General features: G+C 37.0%; 1 long non-coding RNA gene across 1 annotated transcript in view; it reads right to left on the bottom strand.

Annotated features, from left to right (window-relative positions):
* Positions 1–3,981: 3,981 nt before the first annotated feature.
* LOC120749089 (uncharacterized) overlaps positions 3,982–24,282 on the bottom strand; it is a 106,611-nt gene continuing 86,310 nt past the window's right edge. Inside the window, exons 3-4 of the long non-coding RNA XR_005699525.1 lie at positions 5,084–5,155; positions 3,982–4,109 (exon numbers count right to left, since the gene is read on the bottom strand). This is a non-coding gene — a long non-coding RNA (uncharacterized LOC120749089). The remainder of the gene's footprint in view (positions 4,110–5,083; positions 5,156–24,282) is intronic.

Below are 24,282 nucleotides of genomic sequence, written 5' to 3'. Positions count from 1 at the left end.
ACAAGGCAGCAGTGCACTGATCCACCCAAAAAAACTATAGAAGAACCACTGAACAACAGCAAATTCCTACGCCCTCCTCTTTCACTTACTGCAATGCATTTGGGTCACATTTTCTTGGTGCATATTCTCAAAAAGAGATACAGGACATGAGTTCAAAACAAGTTGTGTTCCTTTAAATCTTTCTGCTGCCATCTCCCCTTGTGTTCTATAATGGCAAAGGTCCACAGCTAATTGTACGTAGGTGTCCTTCTGGTGAATTACTTGACCCTCCTCCCTGCAAATTATTCTCCACTCACACATCTTTCAAAGCACTAATTCCCTTCATACCAAAGCAAACTTCAAGTTATACCTGTTCAGCATTTAAACTTTAAAAAGTGCATCATGAACACCTGTTTTAGTTGATAGCCATCTGTTTTCTCAAGAAATCAAAACCTTAATAACATGGAATTAACAGATGGAGAGAGAGGCCTAGACTGAGCAGGTTACTGTGTGTGTCAAGATAACATAAAAAGTGGTATTTTTAATGAATCATTCACATCGTCCACTATTCTCTTCTCATCTATCTGGGATGATAACCCATCACCATTCATTTGCTCCTTAAGGGACTTGCCATTCAAAGGCAATTGAAGAACTTTTAGGATTTGGCCCACACTAAATGGATAATTAACTATTGAGAATGCTGCCTGAAATAGGCAATTTCAGCAAAATCCCCGTGGCCAAATTAAAAAAACTAATTGCACAAAGATTTTAGAAGGAGCGTAAAATTGGGTGTGGATGTCTATGTGTGTCTATGAAAAAAAAAAAAAAAAAATTAAATAGCCTAATATACCAGTGCACTGCAACTACATTTCCAAAAGAAACGTCTTCAAACCTGACCGCATCATAGGAAAATCTGCAAGCAGACATTTTCGCTGTAATAAAAGCACCTTTATTTTTTTTTCCTTCTACATCTGTCACTGCTTCGATGACATAAGACCCTCCACAGTAGAAGAGCTTTGATTACCTGGATGGGAGCAGTGTGTGCTGGGCACACTGGAAGGACAGGACTGAGGTGGCAGGAGTAACCCATATGCAATATGGGCCAGTGGCAAGAGGCATGTGGCCAGTGCCACCGGAGCCATTGGCATCTCTTCCCTGGTGCAGCGGCAGGGGGACTGGGACCACGTCTATGCAGCTCCAGTCCAAACAGCCAGCTCAACTTTTCCTGCTCCCACAGAGCAAATTAAAGCGCCTTCAGAAAAGTTCCATTTAGAAAAAAATTTGGGGAAAGTATTGATTTGCCTTTTCTGAATGCTGAGGTTAATGCTGGATGAATTGGAGCAGCTGGCAGAATAGGTAGAAATCAAGGCAAACTTGAGTATTATGCTAAAATTGTGTTCACTGCAGTCTTTAGAACAATGAAACAGACTCTACAGTGAAAAATTATGGTTTAGCTAGATTGTAAATTCTATAATGAATGAAATATAGTTTCATTCTCTCTATAAAGAGAATGAAAATACAACTCACTCCACTAAGCTAGGTCAACTTTAAAAAAAGGGGGGTTTAGTTTGTTAAACTTCCCACAGAGTATTTCATTTCCAAAATACTATAAATTTCAAACTGCTTCTAGTCCAGAACCCAATTAGCATTTGGGTACTTGAATGTCTACTATTGTCGTCTAGATTCCTGTGTCCAGTTAAGTCCTGCACAACACATCAAAATAACAGTTATCAGCTCAGAAAACTAGGACATAAAAAAGAATAGGAACATCATGCATGTAAACACCACTTTCAAAAACACTTTCACCAAATTGATTTTTTCCAATTTAAAAAGCCTCTAGCAAATGACCTTCCTTACCTCACCAGTGTTTTCACTTACAAAAAACCCTCAGGTAATTAGAGCATTCTAAAATAATTTGCAGTTTTTCAGTGGCATATACGTTTCTAAATTATCCATTTGGTTTTTGTTAATTTACATGCCTGCCAAGTTTCACTACATCCTAATCTGTTGGGCTTGTGGTCTACACTTAGCCATTAACACCATTTAACAGTTGTTAAATAGTATTATCGCCTGTTGTTATCCTGATGTAGATTCAATTCCAGTGTTAATTGCTCTCAATGTGCTGCTCATAAAACCCTCCCATGCTGTATTCTGTGCGCTCTACTTGGAGGAAATCTAAAGTGAAATGGACTGTATGGTGGTACCTCAGTAGGGAAATTCAGTTTAATGAAAAAGCCATACACATAGGAGAGTTATGAACTGAATTTTGATGTGATCCCGTTTTGAAACCTCAAAAGAATTACAAGGCAGATTTGGGGTGACTGTTAAAAGTAGGAACTTGGTTTCAAGCCAGCAGTGAAACTGCCCATCTGTTTTTCAGTGATGTGTTAGGAGGTGTCCACACAATCTATTCTTATCACATTTCAAGAATTGAATGGTTTGAACCCCAATTTACCTTTATCACTTTTTAAAATTATTTGAAATCAAAGTTCATGCACTTACTATTGGGTTAGAATGGTGGTGTGGTCTCCAAGTGGGTCAGTGCCCACTGCTGGAATCCAACACCTCCTTTACCATGATGAGAAGTAGCTGCACCAGTGCAACAGCAAAACTTGAGGAAGGAAGATCAAATCTACCATAGGAACAGAAAGTAATTATTTTTCTTCCTTCTACATAGCTGAACACTAGATCCTCTTCTGAGTTTTGACCAGAAAGTGAGAATTAATGGTCCTTCTTTAAAGTTCTGATTCTGTTCCCTCCCCAACCTTTAAAAAAAAAAAAAAAAAACACACCAACTTTCTCCTTATTCTTCACAGTCTTTAGGGGAAATTACTGCTGCCAACACACTTCCCACTGCTGCCATCAGGCAGTTTTGATGCAGTAGGATAGAAAAGATGTGGTATGTGCCTCTAAGATCAAAAGAAATGCTAACTGTCTCTTGAGACACAGATCTTCCAACCCAGTTCCCCTCACCCTGGCCCTCTCCACTGCACACTCTGTTGTTCCCTCCAGCAGCCAATATTGGCTACTAAAGTTAATGTGCTTCTGTGGAACTGTACTCTCAAATGGCTAGACTACAAGTGGGGATTGAAAGTGAATGAACACAACCAATTTTTAAGGAAAATTTCCTTTATTAATCTCTCTGAAACTTTAAATTTTAGGTTTGCTTGCTTGGCTATTACAGTCACAGTAATGCAATATTTAGGACTTTATGAATTTAGTGCTCAGACCTGTGCAATTCCTGTTCTTTTTCTGGGCCTTACATAGAAATCTGATGGAATGACATCAGCATTATTAAAAACACATCCCTTGATGAAATACAGAATTTGGGAAATTTTCCTTAAAAAACCCCAAAAAACAAAAAGAAACACACCCACAAGCATGTTGAGTATACACATAAAATCCTTATACCAAGAATTAAGGACCAAAAAGTAAGTACCAAAGTACTTTTCAAAACTAACTTTAATTTAAAAATAGAAAAGCCACCACTTCCTCCTAGCATACCTTTGCCAACTTAACAACATATGCACATCCAAAAATGAAAAACAGAAAAAGAAACTTATTCCCTTGGGAAGGATATTGCAATAATTCCTAAAGTACTATTTAAAAAAAAAAAAAAAAAAAAAGGAAGAAAAATTTCTACCTTCCTCACCAATACATCTCTGTCCATCCTTCTATTTTCTACAATAAATAGATCAGTCAAGCTTTAAAGATGAGGTCCTGAACTCACCACAAAAAAAAAAAAAAAAAAAAAAAAAAAAAAAAAAAAAAAGGTAGAAATCATTTTGATTTATGACAGATACCTGCAAAAATAAGATATTCCTCAAATGTATTGGATAAACTCAATGAAAACTTCCCCTATTGGTTATTTATGAATTATCTCCAGGTCTGTATTTCTCCATCACTTTAAACAAATAAGTTTCTGGACAAGGATAACAAAGATCAGACCACATAGAGAAATTCAATACGATAAGAAGTTTCATTTATTTGAAGTTTAATTTCCTTGAGGAAGAACAAAAATAGATTTGAGGAGCCTCACTAGGAGTGATCATCTGAAGCAATAATGAGAAGACATTCTGTCAGAAGTGGGGCACTCTTCTGTCAGACTTGTAGGAGAGCACTCTGCTCTGCTGGAATTCAAAGAAAAGATGCAAAATCAGGAATTGTGCAACCGCTGTAACACAAAATATTTGTCACATACACTGAGTGGCATTAATACACCTAAATCCTAACACTGACATCTGCATCCTTTTATTGCTAAAAACAATGTAGAAAATATTCGCATTATTATCCAGTATTTTCTCTCCTTGTAAAGCAAGTGCACAACCCTTATAAGCATCAGTACACCTGTATGTCCAGAGCTATAATTATAGCAACATGCTATGAAAAGACATAGCAGGAAACAGTAAGAAAGTGAATGGCCTGGAATTTCTCATCTGTTCTATTTTTTCAGGGCAAATCCAAGTTTTCAGTTAAACTAAAAATCTGTTTGAAGCATCTGGACATCTGTATTTCAGATGGTACACTTAAAATGATAGAAAATACAATCTTGTAAAGAGAAAATTATTTTCACAAATGTTTTGAAGACAATAATCCAACTTTTTGAGTACCCTTCTGTATTGAGAATGATAGTATAACATTTATAAATAAGCAGATTATGTGATTACTAGGCTGTCCTTATATTCAATTTCTTGGAAAAATAAAACCAAAAACCAACAAAATAAAACCACTTTTGTGTTCCGGGGAGGCTACAAATGATTCTACAGTAGAATCCACTCAAGTCTTTTGCAGCATATATACACATATGATTTAAGAAATAGAAGGAATGCTGGGCTGCTGCCAGCTATAATTTTTTGTAATATCTACGTGCTATTAAAATTATGATCATCTGGAAATATCTTTGAAATAGCTACATTTACTAGACCAATAAAAAGGAGGTATAATCATAAATAAATGTCTAGCCCCATATTAAATATATATCACACAAAGTATCGACATATTGATTTTAAATAATTTACAGTTCCAGATAATTGCAAACCTAGATTCCAAGTTGCCAATAATAGCAAAGTAATGCATTTTAAAATCCTTGTATAACCAAACTTACCCATTGTTCTAGCTTCAATTCAAGCTATTAAAGTAACTGAAAAAATCCACACATCTCTTTTACTGCTCCATACTGCAGGAAGAAAAGAGACTTCATTACTTTTCAGACCGGCATGTCAATATTTATTTAAAGAACTTTACAGTTGTCAAGAGAGTCCTTGAAGAGGCATCCAGAACTATGAAACTGGAAATCTTATTACACAGTGAATCTCTCGTTAGTCATATCCTGAGTTCCTGCAGAAATTCCAGTTTCATTAGGAGAGTCCAGCAATGAGATGGGGAGCTACAATGAGACAATTGTCTCTTACACACAGAAAAACTGAAAGGAAGCAGAATCACCATTTTAAAGAGAAATTTTTTTTCTAATTATCCTGCAGCAGTCTTTCCCACTAATGATTTGTGTCTGTTATCTAAAAGCAAATACAAAAACCACCTAACAATATGACAACAACATCTTCTCAAGTTTTATGTATCACTAAAAATAGGGAAAGCAGGAGAAACTTCTTTTCTTTTTTTTTGGTCATAAGGGTTGCATAGTAATATCAGTGCATTTAGCCTTTTCTACTCCAGGCTGAACAGTTCCAGCTCTCTCAGCCTCTCCTTGTAGGACAGATGTTCTCTTCTGCAAGGATCTTTGTGGCCCTTCCCTGGGCTCACTCCAGTACCTCCCTGCCTCTTGTACTGGGAGCCCAGTACTCGACCCAGCACTCCAGGTGTGCCTCACCACAGCTGAGAAGAGGAACATCCTCTCCTCCCTTCCCTGCTGTCAGCACTCCTAATCAGGGTTACACCCAGATCCCCCTTCTCATTCCCTCAAAAGTTCCCACTTTACTGCAGAGCCCCTCATGTTAAGATGTGCTATTTTCTGTCTTGTGTTATGGATTTTGTAACAGCCCAAGCTACCTCTCTTGGAATTAAGTTTACATTAAAAAGTAATTTTCCTGTTGTGATATCATTCTTTGGTGCATTTCCAATGCATGTGTGTATATGCTACCTATTTCTATTTGAATAAAATCATCCTTTATGTATTAAATTTGCAAAAATGACAAGTGTAACTTTTTTTTTTTTAAGTGCTTTTGGGTTTTTTTACACATATATGTATTCTGAGGGCTTTTAGCATTTTGGAAGCTCACTTGACATCAAGTGGCACTACTGATGCCTAGTCAAGCAGCTGTTTCTCACAATTTCTCCTTCCTAACACAGCAGCATTTAGTGGGGATGGTGGGTTATTAAGAAAAAAAAAAAAATAGTAACTCTCTCTTTCACTCAAGATCGAAAGGATGTCACAAAAAGTATTCCCAACAAAGTTAGTGTGTTGTAGAACATGCAGTCACATTCATTTATTTCACCTTTGTAATCAACAACTGCATAAAAAAAAAATAGTTTTAGTGTATTCATACTAAAATATTCCTCTGTTATATACTGTATGTCTTCAAAATGTTGATGAAACAAAAATCATAAAACTCCATATCAGCCACTTAGGAAACAACAAATCATAAATAACTAGTAGCTAATAAGAATCCAATACTGAAAATTCTGCCCAGACTCTACATTAGTTCATTTAGATACAGAAAGGACAGATTTGTTTCACTCTTCACAGGAAAACAAAGGCTCTGGCTTCAAAACCCTTGGCCACAATAATCTGTTTCTCTAGGAATGTAATTCTCTTTCAGGACTCTGTGTAAGCAGCAGTGTCAGTGCACGGTCTGTGCTAAATTCAGACACCACCAATAGAAAAGGGAAGAAATGGGAAAAACATGAACATTAAAAAAAAAAAAAAAAACCCCACACTCAGGATTTCTCTTTCCTTTCTTCCTCCTATTTACCCACCATGCTCCCAACTAGTATTCTCTTTTAATCAAAATCCCCAGCATGAAGAATGACTGACCAGCACTGTTAAATAATCTTCGTATTACACAAGTGTGGCTCCCATTTTATAACACCTTGTTTATGAAACTGTTGGTTGCTCAGTTATTACTTGAATACTCTTCCTTGTTGCAGCATGAAAATTTACTATTGTATTATTTTGATCTACTGTTGCTGAACCATATTTAGATACTCTAGCTTCACTTTTTTTATTCCTTCTCAACTGGATTTTTTTAGATTAGACTGCGCAGATGCCCTGTGTTGTTCCAACTCTTGGATCCCAGCCCTCCCAAACGCCACACACCTCTCTCTTAAAGGTTTTCCATCAAGCAGAGAGTGAAAGACACAAGCAACATGAAGCAGAGCCACTGTCAGTGCAGAGAAGCACAGACAGATAGATAACAGATCGGAGGGTGTTAAGTACCCTACAATTTATTGAAGCAAATAGGGGAGAGTTGAGTGGCAAATTGCCTACACTGTTCACAAACCAGCAGGCAGCCCTGTTTGCCAGCCGTCCAAATTGCTTCTGGGCAATTTGGCACATTTCTACGAGGTTGTGCTATTTCTTATGGCATGACTTTGAGTTTTGATCATTCCCTGTCGTGCAAGATCTTTCCAAACACTCGTAAAACTTCTAAGAGTGATGGTAGCAACAATGGAACACGTGGAAATCATTATCCCATCAAACAAGCATTGAAAGTAATTTGAATTCAGACAGAAAAATAACTGTTTTCAAAAGGATTCAGAAATGCATTAAATACCAAAAGAAAACAAAATAAACTCAACAAAAATAAAACCCAACAGAACTCTCTACCACAGCTGAGAAGAGATTCCTATCTTGAAGAGCAGAGCACAGTAAATTTGTAAGAAAAGTGGTATGAGGAACAAATTCTTCTTTTGCATACTGAAAAAGATGAATGCAGAGGAAAACACATAATGATCCAGGGAGGATAAAAACACGGTTTCATTTTACAATATTGTTTCTTTTCTTCTTGACGCATGAGAAGTTACTCTTAAATTACAGCAAGAACTCCTGATAAATTCCAAGTCAGGAATCCAGGAAAAGGAATTTCATAGCTAGAGTAGTGTTGGACCTGCTGATATTTCTCAGCACTAACCTGATATGCACTTTTGTTCTGAGAAATTAGAGGAAACTGCAGTATATGAAGCCAACTCCACTATAATTGTGTGATTAATTTCTATGCCTAATACTGCATGTGTATTCATGTTGATACCAAAATCATACATAGATTACAGGAGCAGGTAGACAAAAAATAAGCTGTAATGGCAATTAATGTACAAAAAAAAAACCCCCAAAAAACCGGACAACTGTCTTCAGAAGATAAAAAGCCATCTAAAAAGATGAAAACACTCGGACACAAAGCAGAGTGTATTTATAGACGCTGTACTGGTGGCCCAATGGAAATGCATTTCACCTGTCCAAAAAGGTTTATGAGGATGATAAGAGACACTCTCCGAAACACCAGGTAAGAAAGCTTTTGGAAGTAAGAAAGCCATTTTGCAGAAGATGAAGTTATACCTAAATCAAGCAATAGAGAGGATTATAAACATTGACAGCTTAAATGTAAACACCAGGCTAGCCCAAAGGGATTGAGAAATGATCTGAAGAAGACATGAAAATTAGCAAGCAACCATTTTTCTAAGTAAAGTAGCAATGCTACAGAAGGCCAACAGATGACATCTAAAAGAAAAATAAAAGAATGAGCAGATAAAATAGAGCACCATAAGAAAGCTGAAGGATTTTCTCGTTTGGATTTATGAAGGAGACTGCTTATGTGCTAAATTTTAATTTTTTTAGAACAATGTGTTTGAGAAACTCTTTGAAATTAAAATATGAGTACAAATTCCTGTAGAATAAACTGACAGGTGGCACAGTGACTAATCACTATTTGCCTAAGGTCTTTAAAAACTCGGAGATAAAATATCCAAGCTACTAACAGTATAAGGAACTTATCTCTTAAATTGCTTTGATGGCAAACATGTAGCAATTTTTAATAGGTTTAGGGAAGGTCCAAGAATGAGGAATGCCCTAAATAAAAAATGTAGATTGATATGATAATTAAGAAAGAGCTTAAGAATCTTCTGTAAAGGGAAGTCATGCTTTCCAAATATATTTCTCTGAAGGAGTCACTGAGCAAACAGACAGAGGAAAGTAAATTATATATTCTATTTCCATATTTAAAAGACATGTAATAAGGTCTCTTGCTAAAACTCACTAAGGAGCTAAGCAGCTATACATTCACAAACCAGGCCAGATCTGAGCATTCTACAGGTTCACCTGTCATGTGATTGAGTTCCACCAGGAGCTGATTTGGTGCCACAAGGCTGATATTATTTTGTCAACAGTTTTAATGTTTGTTTGGCAATTCTTCTCCTTATAGCGACATTTATGTTTATTTACATTTATGATGTAAAATACACAAGTACAAAAACCTATGGAAATTCTCTCCTTAACAAAGCTTATGCTTTTCCAAAGCATTCCTTTGGCTTTACTGGCACCCCCAGCTATGCACCAATTTTCCATAATCCAAACCCATATGTATGCAATCAAGTCACTGTAGCCACTCAAGAGTTTGGGAAAAGGAAATAATATCCACGGCGAACAATAACACAGAGGAGAAAATTACAAACCAACCATCTCAATAAAAGCAACAGGCTGAATGACAAAACCAAAATATATTACAGGCAACACATGCCAAAGACATAAAAGAATATAGCACTAATTAAATTAATCTACCCTGACAAAAGTATGGGATTGGACCTGAGGATATGGATATTCCTTGTCTAGGTAAAAGTAGCTGGATAAATTAGCTAGTTAAATGTCAGTGCATGGCAATATGATTTTGCCACACACCGAAAGGGATCAGGAGGAGACCTGCTGGCTAAAGGAGTTTGTTAAGAATCAGCTGCTGTTTTATTTTCAAATAGAACTGGGTTACTTTCAGCATAATCCTGTCAAAGTACCCACATAAAGGATACACAAACCATTCATTTTGCTTAGGAGTCACACTAGGAGTTGTTCAAGCAGCATCGTCTCTGGCAGAACGTAGCCAAAGCAGCCAACCCCCCACCAAAAATTATGATATTGTCAGTTTAACACACTTCCACTGGCAACAGAAAAACTGTATCATAGTTGGACTAGCTTCTCTTCAAAATCAGTACGTTGGAAGAGGAAATTCAATCTTTGTATCAAAGCCGAAAAAGCAGGCAGGGATTTTGTCTTTCCATTTAGCATTCTTAAAATGCATCCTTTTAGCACTGCCAAATCATAGATTTCAACATTCTAAAATAAAAATTTCAATATTCTAAAATAAAAACTCCCTCTCTCTTGAGCAGTTCATTGTTGCTTCATTTCTTTAAGAACTTTACTAGTTCAAACCAAAACCAGCTTGGTTTTAAAATTTTTATAAAGCTAGTTCAAGCTTTTTAACACAACATTAGGTAAATATTACTTTTACCTATATTAGTGAATACAGAAGGGGAAATTATGCTTCCACTCCTTTATTCTACTTCTTGTGGTTCTTCATAATGGAAATGCGGAAGGAAAAATTTATATAAGCACACACATATAATATATTATATATGTATATCCAGTGGAAAATCTCTCTGACCATAATGTAGAAAGAATGATGATTTTATATGCTTTAACTACAACATATGCTTTACATCTCTAATTTAAACCAGAATATCAACCCATAAATAAAGGGGTAAGAAGAGCACTGGGTGAAAACTTGCTGAATATTCTGGCTGGTCTCTCTGCTTTAAGAAGCAAGCACCTCTGCCTAACCCATGCCTGACTGAGACAACCATTACTTTTTCTTAAAACTCTCCTATACTGGTGGCACTCCAACATCCTCAAACTGGTAGTAAAAAACCCCAATTGTTCCTCATGTTTAATATGGATATTTTGGGGTTCAGTGTAAACCTACTACACGCCTTACCCCTTGTTTAGTATAAAAGAAAGAAAAAAGTAATTTCCTTCCACCCTTGTAACCACTGAGGAGCAAGAAGGAATAATTCAAGACTTACAAACTCCGTATCAGTCACTGCTCTGCATCAAAAAAGACTTTGCTACAGCACTTCCAATGGTCATTTTTTAAACTGGTACTTCTTAGTAGACCTCATCCCCTGTCTGTGTCAGAGCAGGGACCAGGTTCCACTCGGTGGTGCCCAGCAATGGGCCAAGAGACAACAGGAAAAACAGAGGCACTGGAAGTTCTGCCTGAACTTCTGAGGAGCAGCTTCTCTCCTGTACAATGACCGAGAACTGGAACAGGTTTTCCAGAGAGGGTGTGGAGCTCCCTCACTGGAGATACCCCAGAAGTTTCTGGGTGCAGTCCTGTGCTCTGTGATGACCCTGGCTGAGCAGGGAGGCTGGACCAGATGACCCACTGTGGTCCCTTCCAGCCTGCCCATTCTGGGTCTCTGTGTCCTCTGGCTTGCACAGGTGCAGAATATAAATATGGCACAAGGCTTTTCAGCTTAGAAGTACGGAACAGAAGCAAAACTTTTTCTCATGAGAGAAAGTATAATGGAAGTACAAATACAACGCACTGCTCATTTTTTTTACCTGAATCTTACTCTATCTTTTTTTTATAAACTTGTAATCATTTTTATCAAGATTATTTTAAATCCCAATCCTATTTTACAGCACATACAGCCACTCTACCTATTCCATTTGTTCTCTTAATAACCGTATATTCCAATCAACTACTCAAACTGTTAGCAAAGCTACTCAACAATAACAGATCCTAAAAAGAACCAAGCTGAATCCCACTTGTAATTCATCCAATTTAAAACTCAAGTGTTGATAAGTCTTCTCTAGAAACAGTTTTATATTAATCTATTTTTCTGGGAACAGACTTTGGTGAGACAATGATTGTCAGGAATCTTCTACTGTTTCAATGTTTTAGCTGCTGTCACAAACACGTAACAAAATTGACAACAAAATGGAATGCTGCTATTTTGATATTCCCACTGGCCCTAAAATTCCCAGTTAGATATACAGCAGACCCTAATATTTTAGGTGTTATACAAAAGTGGAACAAAGACTAAAGAAGAAAATAAAAGACTAAAAAAAAAAATAAGGAACAGAAGCTGGATACAGAAAAATGTGTTATTCCTGCAGCAGATGCTTGTCTCACTGTATGATCCAACACTCCTGTGAACAGGTTGCCCAGAGGTTGTGGACTGCTCATGTCTGGCAGTGTTCAAGGCCAGGTTGGATGGGGCTGTGAGAACCTGGTCTAGTGGAAGGTGTCCCTGCCCATGGCAGGAGGGTTGGAACAAAATGATCCCTAAGGTCTCTTCCAACCCACTCTGTGATTCCATCAAGTCTGATGAAATAAAGAACGCTGCATTACCAGTCACAAAATCCAGATGATGGAATTTCACATTTACCATGAAAGGATAACGTGACTTACTATTTCATGCAACCTTATTAAAATAAAATTTCAACCACTTGCATGCTTAAACTGTTGTATAATTAATTCCATTTTAAAGAACTTGTGTACAACATGCATATTTTTCAGAGAATTTTCTTGGGCAAAACATACCTAGTTTTTGTCTAGGTATTGGCTGAAAATATAGGAACATCAGCTTCAGACTGAATGAAAATGCAATTACCTCTCCCCCTCTACCTTTTCTACCCAGAAGGAGCTAATTTGGCACCTGTTTATGCCGTTCTTCCTACAGCTGTTACTTCTTGAGATAATCAAGTATCCATCCCCCCAAAACCATTTGCCTCTCTTTCATCTTCTCTTGGCATTGTTGCATTTGAGAGAAGACAGTGCAATGCCAGCACACACACAGCAGCACTGCATGTATGATTTGGTCTCTACCATGATTTCTCCATGCAGGAGAGATTAAAATAATTTCTTTATTATCAGTGTGATTAAAATAATAGCACTGTTATCTCAACACATCTACACATGCACAATAAATTCTGTAGAAAAGTATCATTTCTTGATTTTTCTACAGTGATACATAGGATTTCCTAAGTACCAGATTTAAATAAGTTGCTAATGATGAATAATTTATTTCAAATTATTAATAATTTATGGTATAGCATTTTATGGCATGTCTGTATATCATTATTCCAAGCAGTATTAATTTCAAATAGAGAAATCTAATCAATAATATCTGTTCTTTGAGACATGGAGGCCAAATAGGAATCTAGTAACTGCTTGGTAAGTTCTGCTACTCACAGTATCTGACAAAAGAGCAGAAAGCACCCAAAACAAAAGTAAGGGGGTTTCAGCTATAGACATGCCACCTAAAAAACATCATTAGCTCTGGAAAGAAGTTTTATCTACCTCCTTTTTGGGCTATGATGGTTCTTACTTAGGTGACAGCACAAGCAAAATTAGTAGCTAATCAAAAGTGAAAACAAAGTCCCCCTCACTCACAGTGACAAGAAAAGGCATGCTCACAGATTTGCAGCTTGAAATAATACCATAAATGTATTGTTATGTGATATAAAATAACAGTCTGTGAAGATGTAATGCACCTGCTAATTAGTAATCACTATGAAAAAAACCCTGAGATTAGTAACCATCAAACTGTGGAATGTTTGCTTTGAATTCTGGTCCCTCCCTTGAAAACAAGATCCCAGATTTTTAGTTCTGTGATGAGCTCAGGAACAGTGGCCAAAAATCTGGGATCATGCTATCTAATATTCAGGGTTCCTTTTTTATTTGCCTTGTTTTAGCAAATTATGACAATCATTTAGTTTCCTAAAAGCAGTATTCCTAAAAATGTGCTCTCAGTTTAACTACTCAGTAGCATACATAAGGAAAGCACATAGGATAATGCTGACATTCTTGAGAAGACTGATTACAGTTTCCCTCATTCTGGTGCTTATGTAGAAGAGTAGTGTAACTAAGAGACAAGAAAAAAATCATCCAAGGTATTTTTATTAAGGATTATTTTTATTAAAGAGAAGCATTAAATCATCTCTTCTGCTACCGTAATGCACTCTTTAGACAAGGGACATTTGAAAATCCTTGCTTCATATAATTTTTGACTCTGCAAAATCACTGACTGACTAATACATTTCACAGTCCTGTTGCAGTGCCTTATGGTTAGTACTTTATAGAGCCCCTGACTGCTATTATCTTCATTTATATGTGTCTATTGCATGAACTTGGCTATTCCTTTAGGCCAAACAAGTAGATCTTCACTTCTGGAACTATTTTATATGGTTCTGTTAGGTTCACCCTTTGGAAAGAGTAATCCTAAAGGACTCAGATAGAACAAATTGCAAAATATGGCCAGACAAGATTGTCAGATAGGAAATTCAGACACTCACTCCAAGTACCAACAAGCTGGTGTAGGTAAAAGAGCCTAGCCTAGGTTTAGTAGGTAAACCAATACTTTCTTTATTTCTTACTTAACTGCAGGTCTGTACACAGCATATTAAAATAATTGTTTAAGAAACCATGTATTCCAAGCAGCTTTTTAGACAAGAAGAATGAATAATGGCAGTATTTCCTAAGTGAAAAAATCCTGTTTCTATGCAGACTTTGTGTGTGATTGGCTGTGATTTGTAGCTGAGGTTGCTGTTGCTTCATTCCTTTTTTTTTTTACACACACAAATTCACAGGCATGCAGATTTTTAATAACTTACATTTGTTCATCATGTAGACCAATTTAAAGCAGGGAGGGGGTGGGTTGAAATTCATGACACTCACACATTCTCTGTCAGTTTTCATACCTATTTCAGTACTTTATTTGATCTTTATCAATCAGGAATCTGAAGTTGCTTCAAAGCTTCAGCTTCTCAAAAAATAATAAACCAGCCATAAAGGCAACAGAAAAATCTATCATTGCTGAACAATGTTACATTCATACAACTGTCATCCATTTAGTTTATCTAGCAAAAAACACAGGAAGAATAATCATCTAACATAAGTTAGACTACTAAATTACAGCTCAATTTATACTTGACATACATTTTGCTGTAGTTAAAAAAAAAAAGGTCTCTTGCAGTGGAAAACATACACCATAAAAAACCCACAATGTGCCTGATGCAACTGCTCAGCTTCATTTGAGCCATGGCATATTTCAGTTATAATAAAAGACTGTGATTATGACAGACAGCTGATATACCCACTAAAGGGTCTGAAGAGCTCTTCGCTTTACAAAGTTCCAGAAGAAATGGTCTTGGGATCCTGTGAGGCATGAGTGCTACAACACCCTTGTAGAAAACTTACCTTTACCCAAATACACATATAGCCAAGAGGAACACTAAAAACTTAAAATTTTGGTTTGCATCCGAAGACCTCGTTGTGTTTTCCCTCTGCACGTGCATATGATGACATCCTCACTTATGCTAACACCTCTGTACCATGAACATTCTAAGCAGTAGAAGACAAGGTTATGTAAACTTGATTGAACCCTCTAGAAGCTGGAATAGGAGCAAAATGTAGATTATACCTTAGATGTAAGGTTTGCCTGTAAAAAGGGAAAAACAGAACTAAACAGAAATATGGAAACCCGAATAACAAATAATCAATATAAGTCCATTTTGACAAGGCCTCTGTCTCTACACATGGGTTAGAATAGATCAAATATAGCAGCATCTCTCCAACAAGGTGATCTGCCCCATTCGCTGAACAAATAGATATTTATCAATTTTTTCAGTTTTGTCTGTTTGGGATATGGGATAGTTGCAACTCATTACCCTTATTTAGGTATCTAATGATCCATCTTGCTGTCCCAAGGCAGCATTTTTCCTCTCTATCTTAACAAAAGAAATAACTGAAAACCCTGAACACAACTTGATAACAGTTGAAATAAATTTAAAAACCTCAACATCCAGGAGTAATTTATGTTATTTCTCTACTAACCTACCATATATAACTAATGGCAGAACAAACCTAAGGAAAGAAGTGAGCAGCCACTCCCTAACACCAGAATTACAAGCTGTGAGTATGAGCTATGAAGCTCTTAACAAAATAATGCAGTAACTCAAGGTCAACATGTCCAAAGCTGTACAAAGTTTCATGTCCCTTAGAAATAAAGCTTTTTTGGAGTTACTCTGCAATCACAGGGTCCCAACCACAATTCTCTAGTCTGCTGTGTAGAATGGATGCTACGGTAAGGCTGGAAGAAGTATACCCAGCCCAAATGAAGGTATAACCCTCACTTTGGGAACAGCTGCACATTTCTCCAATTCCAGCCCCTGTACATTGTGCTATTGCCTGGTAAGACCAGATCCCCAGGTGGCCAAAGCTTTAAGTAAGAGAGTCTTTGCCAGGATGAACCAATCTAATCAAAATAGACCTGAAGGATTTTAAAATAAAAGCAATAGACAAGGGTTTGGTGGGATATTAATCAGAATAATCACCATTTTTTAAAGGGACAATTCACCAAACCAGAGCAGGTATTTATTTCTACACGGATTTTTTTTCCAAGTTCTAGAAAAACTTGCCTAGGCCTCTGTGGTTCAGATAAATCTGCCATGTCCTCTGTGGATTCAAGGGCTGGTCCTCACACCTTCCTGCACTTTATGTCCATTCACAGAGACTCCTACTCCCCTGGCCTCTTACACTCCACCATCCCTCTCTCCATGGCACCAGATCAGTTTTTGCCCAAGACAAAGAAGAGTTTCCACCTCCTGGGAAATCACTCCTCCCTACTGATTCAGACAAAACACTTCTTAAACTAGTAAGAGAAATTGAAATAGAAAAAATAGATGCCATACATCATAGAGTATTGAAACCTTTCAGTCTGTGGATATGAATTTGTCCAGGAAAGCCTTGATGTACAAACTAGTGGGGTCTTCTGCTGAGGAGGGATTGTTTGCCTGAGCAGCTGAGAACTACTTGTCCTGTTCACAGCCTGCTCCAGACATGGAGCAGGCTGTCAGCTTTCCATGAGAGAACGAGCTCAAGACCGCAGACAGGCTCTGCAGAACCAAGTCAGCACCTCCCACCACTAAGTTAAGCCAGCGGGAAGGGACCGCTGTTCTCAGCCCTTTGTGGCTGCTGCAGAGAATGAAGAATTTTTCCTTTCCTGCAGTTCTTGCCCTGGCTCCTCATCTCAGGACACAGTTCTAATATGGCTCAGTCTGTTTCCAAAATATTATCCTAAGAATCTTGCTTGATTAAATCTCCAAGGCACTATTATAACCCAAACAGAAGTAGCACTTAGTCATGCTGCCTATTTTCCCCTCTGCTTTACCTCAGAGGTACAGACCTTCTCCTGTCAAAAGTGCTGTTGAATTTGCTGTTCGCACTGTGAGGGGTCTTTTATCATTATTATCATTCTGACAAGGGCTGACTGCCTGCGGGCTGCCTAAAGGCTAAGAGTGTTGGGTTGCCTGGGTTACCTTTTCTTCCAAAACACAACTAATGCAGAAGGACATTGGGAAAGAAGTGATAAATATTTTTAGTTATATTAAACGTGAACACCCAGGGCTCTGAGAAAATATTTTGCCTGGAGGTGCATACAAGTACTAGTGTTCCTGTTAAACACTCTACTCAAATTGGAGCCTTTCATGAATCGCAAATAGAAGAAATCCTTGCAGGAACCCTTCTGTTCTACCCTTTCTCAAGAGCAGCAAGTGTCCATGGGGTGGACACCGATCTCCTGCTGCTGCCCTACATCCATGGCAGTACTGTACCACACAGAATGGAAACATTTCCTTAGAAATCAGCAAATTACGTGCCAAGCCCCACTGCATGCACAGGCATTTGTGCCCACACACTCAATAGTACAACGCTGGATCAATAGGACTCTGTCCTGCTAGAAAACTGTGTAAAAGTCAGTCACCCATTAGGAACCCCACAACCACCAAGTGATTCCCTGTTCATTTTGTATCCAGTTTCAATCAATAGCCAGACATTTCCAAATGCATTAACCCATTTGGATGGTAGTTGCACTGCTCTGGTCAATATGTAGGTTGGTGCATAAGTTTCAACGGACAGACACATTTCACCTTGACCTGTACGCACCAAATCCATCACACAGGGAGCAAGAAATGAAAAAAAAAATATGGTAGCTTGGCTCTTGGCTGAGCTTTTATTTGATTAAACTTGTAAATAGACAAAACTACTTGATAAAACGTAGACATTTGATTAATGGACACATTCCACTCTTCAGCTTTTGTTATATTCATGCCCTACTGTTAGCAAGGCAATTTGATTGTGGGACAAAAGTTTGCCAGCTGTTTCTTTTTTCCCCCTGAACCTTCAGTCTTCTCTGTGCTTGTGATATTAAATTCTTTAATTATACAATTACAGATTTTTTTATTATTATTATTAACTGCTAACTCATTTTCCAGAGGGAATGATATTGTCTTGGAATAAATGAGATCAGTGTAGCAATAAAAGCCATATCAACAGCATTCTTTCCTATTAAGGATTATGGCTATTCCTGTTGAGAATGATGATTACAAGCAAAAAGAAAATGTAAAACTGAAAAGAAGAAATAAAAAGATGGCTACAGTGGAGGTAGGTCTCAAGAACTGGATTCTTCAATTACATACTGCTGTGTAAATTTAGGAAAGTCCCTGAAATAAACGGGAAAAAATTATCACTATTTCTTAATTTGATTTGTGGCCAAACCTTGATGTCCATCTGCTGAATAGTCTCATCAGGAAATTGTGTTAATGCCACCTGATTTCACTGACTGTTTCACAATGCAAAGTACAGTGAGATGTGGTCAGAATTTCAGTAATTCAAAGTGATGCCCATTGGCTTTCTGTCTTATCACCTCATAGCTGACACAAAACACCAGTAATTATGCTACTTTGACTAACAAACTTCTTGTAAAAAAGAAATTTTTTGAAGTCAAATATTAGAAACAGCACATGTAGTAGCAAAGAAAAAAAATCCAGAAAAAAAAATGGAATTTCACCTTCAGAGCAGGATTTGAACAGTAGCCTAGAAACAGAAGTGAACATATGGAACTAGAAAGAAAAACCAAGAATGAAAAATGTCTGCTCCTTAAAACTACTTTGTACCTCAGGTAAAGTAAAAGACAAAAAAAAATATACACTACTTTAAAACACTTCAGAATGCAAACACTTAAGGAAGCCTAGTCTTGCTTTGCCTTTTGAATACTCACATTTGCATTGTAGGTACAACATTAATTTCCTTTTCCTTGACTTTGAGATTCAATCATACCATTTCCAGTGGAAAAGGGATGGCATTTGACTGAAGGAATTTATTTTGCTTTGAGTGCTAATGCCCCATTGCCACTTTATATGGACAGTACCAAGACAGCATTTTCTTCTTCTGCATGTTCAGCAAAACACATAGTGCCTGTACTCTGGATGTCCAGGTACAAATATATCTTTTTCTTTTGTCAAATAAGTATTGTCTGTGCTCCATAGTGCCATTTTGATGTGGTGGTAGAGGGTGGTAGCAGAGCTGCCCTTGAAACAGGAAGATGTTTCTTACAAATTCATCCAAGAGTCTAAGTTTTAATAGATTAATTAAACTTGTCAAACTCTTTAAAAGCATTTTTCCCCAAAGAAATTTATCACCTATGAAGTAATGAGCTAAAGTGCAATAGCTAATTACCTGCAGAACATCAGAAGTACAGAGCCTTTCACTGTAGGGTTCACCCTGCTGCATTAGCCTATGAATCTGAAAAATAACCCATCATAATGTAGGAGAAGTATTAAGGAGATATCCTAAAATAAGACTCCATAATACTCCTCCAAAAACAGTTATACTATAAGTTTTAGAGAAAATAAATTTGCAGTAGTACAATCATATCTGATTTCATTTTATCTAAGTTTTGTTGCCTATAAGCATCCTTCTTTGATAGCTTTCAATTTTTTTTATGCACAGAATTGCAAATTATATGTGCAAACCTTCTGTACTTGGTTCCAGCTTTAGGTCTCTGTGAAGAACTACAAGAGTTTTGATTTCTGAATATATTCATTGCTACTTTTTCTTTTACCGCTTTCTGTAAAGAAAACTTGATCAATATAAATCAAAACATAGCCAGACTACATGCTAGGAGTATGCTTCAGCTACAAAACCTCCCTCCCCCCCCCAAAAAAAAAGCCCAAAATACAAAAACCAAACCAGAAAACCTCCAAAACTGAAAAATCACCTAAAAAAACCTAACAAAAAAAATCCCAAATCAAGTAGTCTTGTTGGCTTAGTAAGTGCATTTAAACCAATCACAATATTTCAGGGGCTGGCTTAGTTGATGCTGTTGGGTGGTCTTCATGGAATACACACCCAAGTTTTCCTCTCAAAGTTATTTAGGATTTGCACATGTTTAAGGCATCAATAGGTTTAAAGATAAAAGGATACATAAAGTACATCTTATTACTGTTTTGGTTAAAAAAATAAATCAAGGATTATATGCCAAAACAACCTGTTTCTCTCGCATTAAATGTAACTTTACACAAAGTATACGTCATATAAGAACATCTGTCACTTTTCATATTTTTGCTTTGACAAACTAGCATTCAAATGAAAATTAAATATTTTAGCAATTTTACTAACTTCATATTTAGTAACTGTGTCAAAAGGGCTTTTTCTTCTCTCAGAGATATTTTAGGGATTCTTAAGCTATTCATACAACAGATACACTTTTCATGTGGTCTAATAAAAAAAAAAAAAAAAGAATTCCTGAAGCAACTGCTTCATTTTTCATATCTCCCTACATTTCTGATTTAACTAGTACCAAGCTATTGCCAAGAAAAATATTAAATTTTCATACAAACTTCTGCTATGCATTGTAAAATGTACTTGTGGGAGACAGACATTTTAGTAAACAATGTTTTACCCAGTATCCTTTGCACAAAAGGATAGTTTGAACAACACAATCTCTTAGCATTCTGTTCAGACCTACTGATATTTCCTTGAGTGATGTCATTAGTATCTGTTGTATTTTTCCATACTGTAAGTTAGCTCATGCTGTGTTATGTAATAACCATTTTTTTGCATTGTTTAAGCTCCAAACGATTTTTTTTCTGGATAACGAAACACAACACACACACACACACACACACACACACACACACACACACATACACACAAAAAAAAAAAAAAAAAAAAATCCCCACCACTTTAAACCAGCTTCTTCATGAGAATAGATTATTCTTTCTGTCAATGGCAAGCGGAAAGACCTCACAGGTTGTATTGCTGAGCAAGCTTTAAGTGCAGCAGGTTAAAGTAGCTCTACTATCAACACATGCTTAATTAAAAGTGTAATCCCATGCAATGTAATTTACTGCAAACATGAAGTTTTACTATAGGGTATACACAACACTATTTACAACTTCTCACACGAAGCCATTTAACATGATTAACAAAGCAGATGCAAAGTTTCCTGCTCTAGCCCCTAACCAAGAAAAAAGCAGTAGTACATAAAGCAAGCAGGAACACCAGCATTTGACGAGAAAAAGATCATTGCTGCACACAACTACTCCACCAACTAGGAGATGATGGGTTTAGTTTGGTTTTTTTTTTAAACACCTTATCCAAATGTCCAAGGAGACAGAGGGATTTCATGGAGACAATCAGAAAATCAGCCTGAAGACATGCTACAATAAAATGGGAAGGAAAGGGAAAGCAGCAAGTATAGAACTGAAACGGTTAAAACCAAAGATGCATAATGTTAATGTCAGTACCAAAGGAACAATGGAAGGATGATATTGGAGTGGTCTCAACAGTTAAGCTCAGTAACTCTGGTGGGTACAAATGGCTGAGGTTTTATTGTATGCCCCAGGTATGCAATATAATAAAGTCAGCTGTGAATAAACTGAGGCTTGAATTACAAACCCTTCCAAGTCATCCATAAATATCCCATTTCCCTACTTGGTAAGTAGAGGGCCCTTCCCTGCAAGAATATTTTTTTTTTTTTTTTTTTTTTTTTTTAATAGCCTTCATCAGAAATATGTGTATCTAGCACAGGATATCTTCTTATCTCCTTTCTATATAAGTGCCAGTATCAGTCTGGCTTTTCAGCAGGAGCAGATTTAAACTGCTGATCCAGAAACAATTTCATATGTTTTTCCAGTGTCTTCTAATAATGCCCCTCACCTATTTTACACACATTTTTTTTGAGCAAGAAGAACCCTATAAACCCCAAACCTTGCTTTTTATTTAATTTTTACCTTTTGACTCCCAGGTCTCACAAAAACTTTCAGATACAATAACTTCTTCACTTCCTTTTCCAATAAAAATCATACAAACATATGTGTTTAGAGTAGCTACCAGATCAGGTATTTCTATCATTAAGATAAACTGGAATTACAGGTGTTACGAGCAGATAGGGAAGATAAAGAAGGGGGATGGAGTAGGGAGCAAATAATTTATCAGTCCACTTTCCAGACACTTGTTTTATGACTGAGATCAGGCAACAGCGTCCAAAGAGATTGAAGTAAACATGGGCTGAAATAGTGGAGCATGTTGGGAATGCCATTCCTCAGGGTATATGTGAAAGACCCAATGCACTCTGATTGTACAGAAGACATTGAGATGATTTTGTTTTATACAACTTCAGGTTGTTGCTGACATATCAGAAGTACCACTGGAAATAGAAAGGAAAAAGGCAAAAAAGCATGAAAATCCTACTCAAAAGCCACAACTCACCACAAACTGCTCCTACAGACAAAATGAAATTAAGTTTATAACAAAGAATTAAGATCAGAGTTTGCAGAAATTAAAAAACTTGGGGGTTTTTTTGATACATCAGCTTATTCTTTTGCCTTTCAAGACTTTTTTTCCTTCTTCCTGATATTGAGGCAAAACAGGATCTTGGTATGCTGTTTATATGAAAACAAAACTGGAACGGAACACATATATATATCTTCACTCTGCTTTAATAAAAGGTATTCTCTAAGTGGTTTTTTTTTTTTTTTTTCTTTTTTAATCTCTTCTCACAAAGAATAGACAGAAATAATGTCTTTTTATTCAGCCATACCTGAAATGTACATGGTCATTTCTGCATTTTTAGAATGAGTTTCAAAGTCTGTCCTGTTTTTACAAGGTAAGAGCCTAATGGGAGAGAGAAGGAGGTCATGAAATATCTGTGCTTTTCCACACAAGTCTCCAGAGACCTGATCTGGCCTCAGCATTCAGATCTCCAAGTGTGCAGAGATTCACACCCTTATCAGCATTTCATGCAGACAATCAAATTCAAATCACCTTTTGTAATTACATTTTGAAATAATGTAACCTACTTTCTTCCTTTCCTTCTCCCCTCCTGCCACCACACTGAGCTGTTAATGTGAGGACTTACTTTAATTGAGATTTTGGGAACTTTACTCTTTCATAGCTATCAAATCCCTGACACTTGGCTATCCTTATGGACAGGAACTGCTCCAAGCAGTGCCGTTTGGAATCAAAAAGCAAAGTGTGTGCCCAGCTGTGGAAGTTCTTCCTCTAGTCACCCACCACCCCTATTTACTTTGTGTACGCACACCAGGCACAACCTCACAGGGAATTTTGCAGGACACTATTTCAACATTTCCAATAAAACCTCAAAGTTAATCAATCTACTTCTTTTCTGCAACAACTGACATGTCTCTTCCTCCTGAACAGCTCATGAATCTTACTAATTGATGAAAATTACAGGGATGATGCATGTACGCAGAGCTACTTGACATGAACAAGGACAACCAATAGTACCCAGAGAATATGCAGCACCTGGGATAAGCATAGTTTTATTATATTCTATTTTATGAATTTTCTCCAAAAGAATATGCAGTCATATCCACTAATATAAGCATGTTTTGCAGCTACAGGTGTACATCGAGCAAATACACAAAGCCAATAGGTCAAGTTATTTACCAAAACCCTCAAATACTAGCCCAAACACAATTTTCTGTGTTAGCTTTTCAGTATGTCTACCATTCAGTTACAAAAGACTAATTTTATTTCAGGCCCCTACATCTAAATTTGAGTATTTAAGTCTAGAAAATTCAAGACTTCTATTTATTTTTAAAATTGAATTCTAAAAAACTCAAGAGGGACATTTCAAAAGGGTCTGTATAGGGATAGGACAAGGAGGAAGGGCCTGAAACTGAAGGAGAATAGGTTTAAATCAGCTGCTAGGAGGAAATTCCATGCTGTGTGGGTGGTGAGGTACTGCAAGAGGATGCCCGGAGAAGTTGTGGACTCATTTCTTGAAGTGTTCAAGGCCAGGTTGTGATGCCTTGGGAAGGCTACCCTGGAACAGAGACTGGACAGAGATAGAGAATAAAGTAGGTATTTATTGGAAGGCCTTTAGGATACACCTTGGGCAGCACAAGAGCCTGGCCAGGGCTACACTCAAGGTGGACCCAAATGGTCACAAAATGGACAACTGGTCACTAGGTCTCCCACTTTTATAAATTTT

Source organism: Hirundo rustica, chromosome 2 (genome assembly GCF_015227805.2).
Source record: "Hirundo rustica isolate bHirRus1 chromosome 2, bHirRus1.pri.v3, whole genome shotgun sequence".
In the NCBI taxonomy this organism is placed as follows: domain Eukaryota; kingdom Metazoa; phylum Chordata; class Aves; order Passeriformes; family Hirundinidae; genus Hirundo; species Hirundo rustica.
The sequence above is the reverse complement of the archived record's forward strand: the minus strand, read 5'-3'. Positions and strand labels throughout refer to the sequence as shown.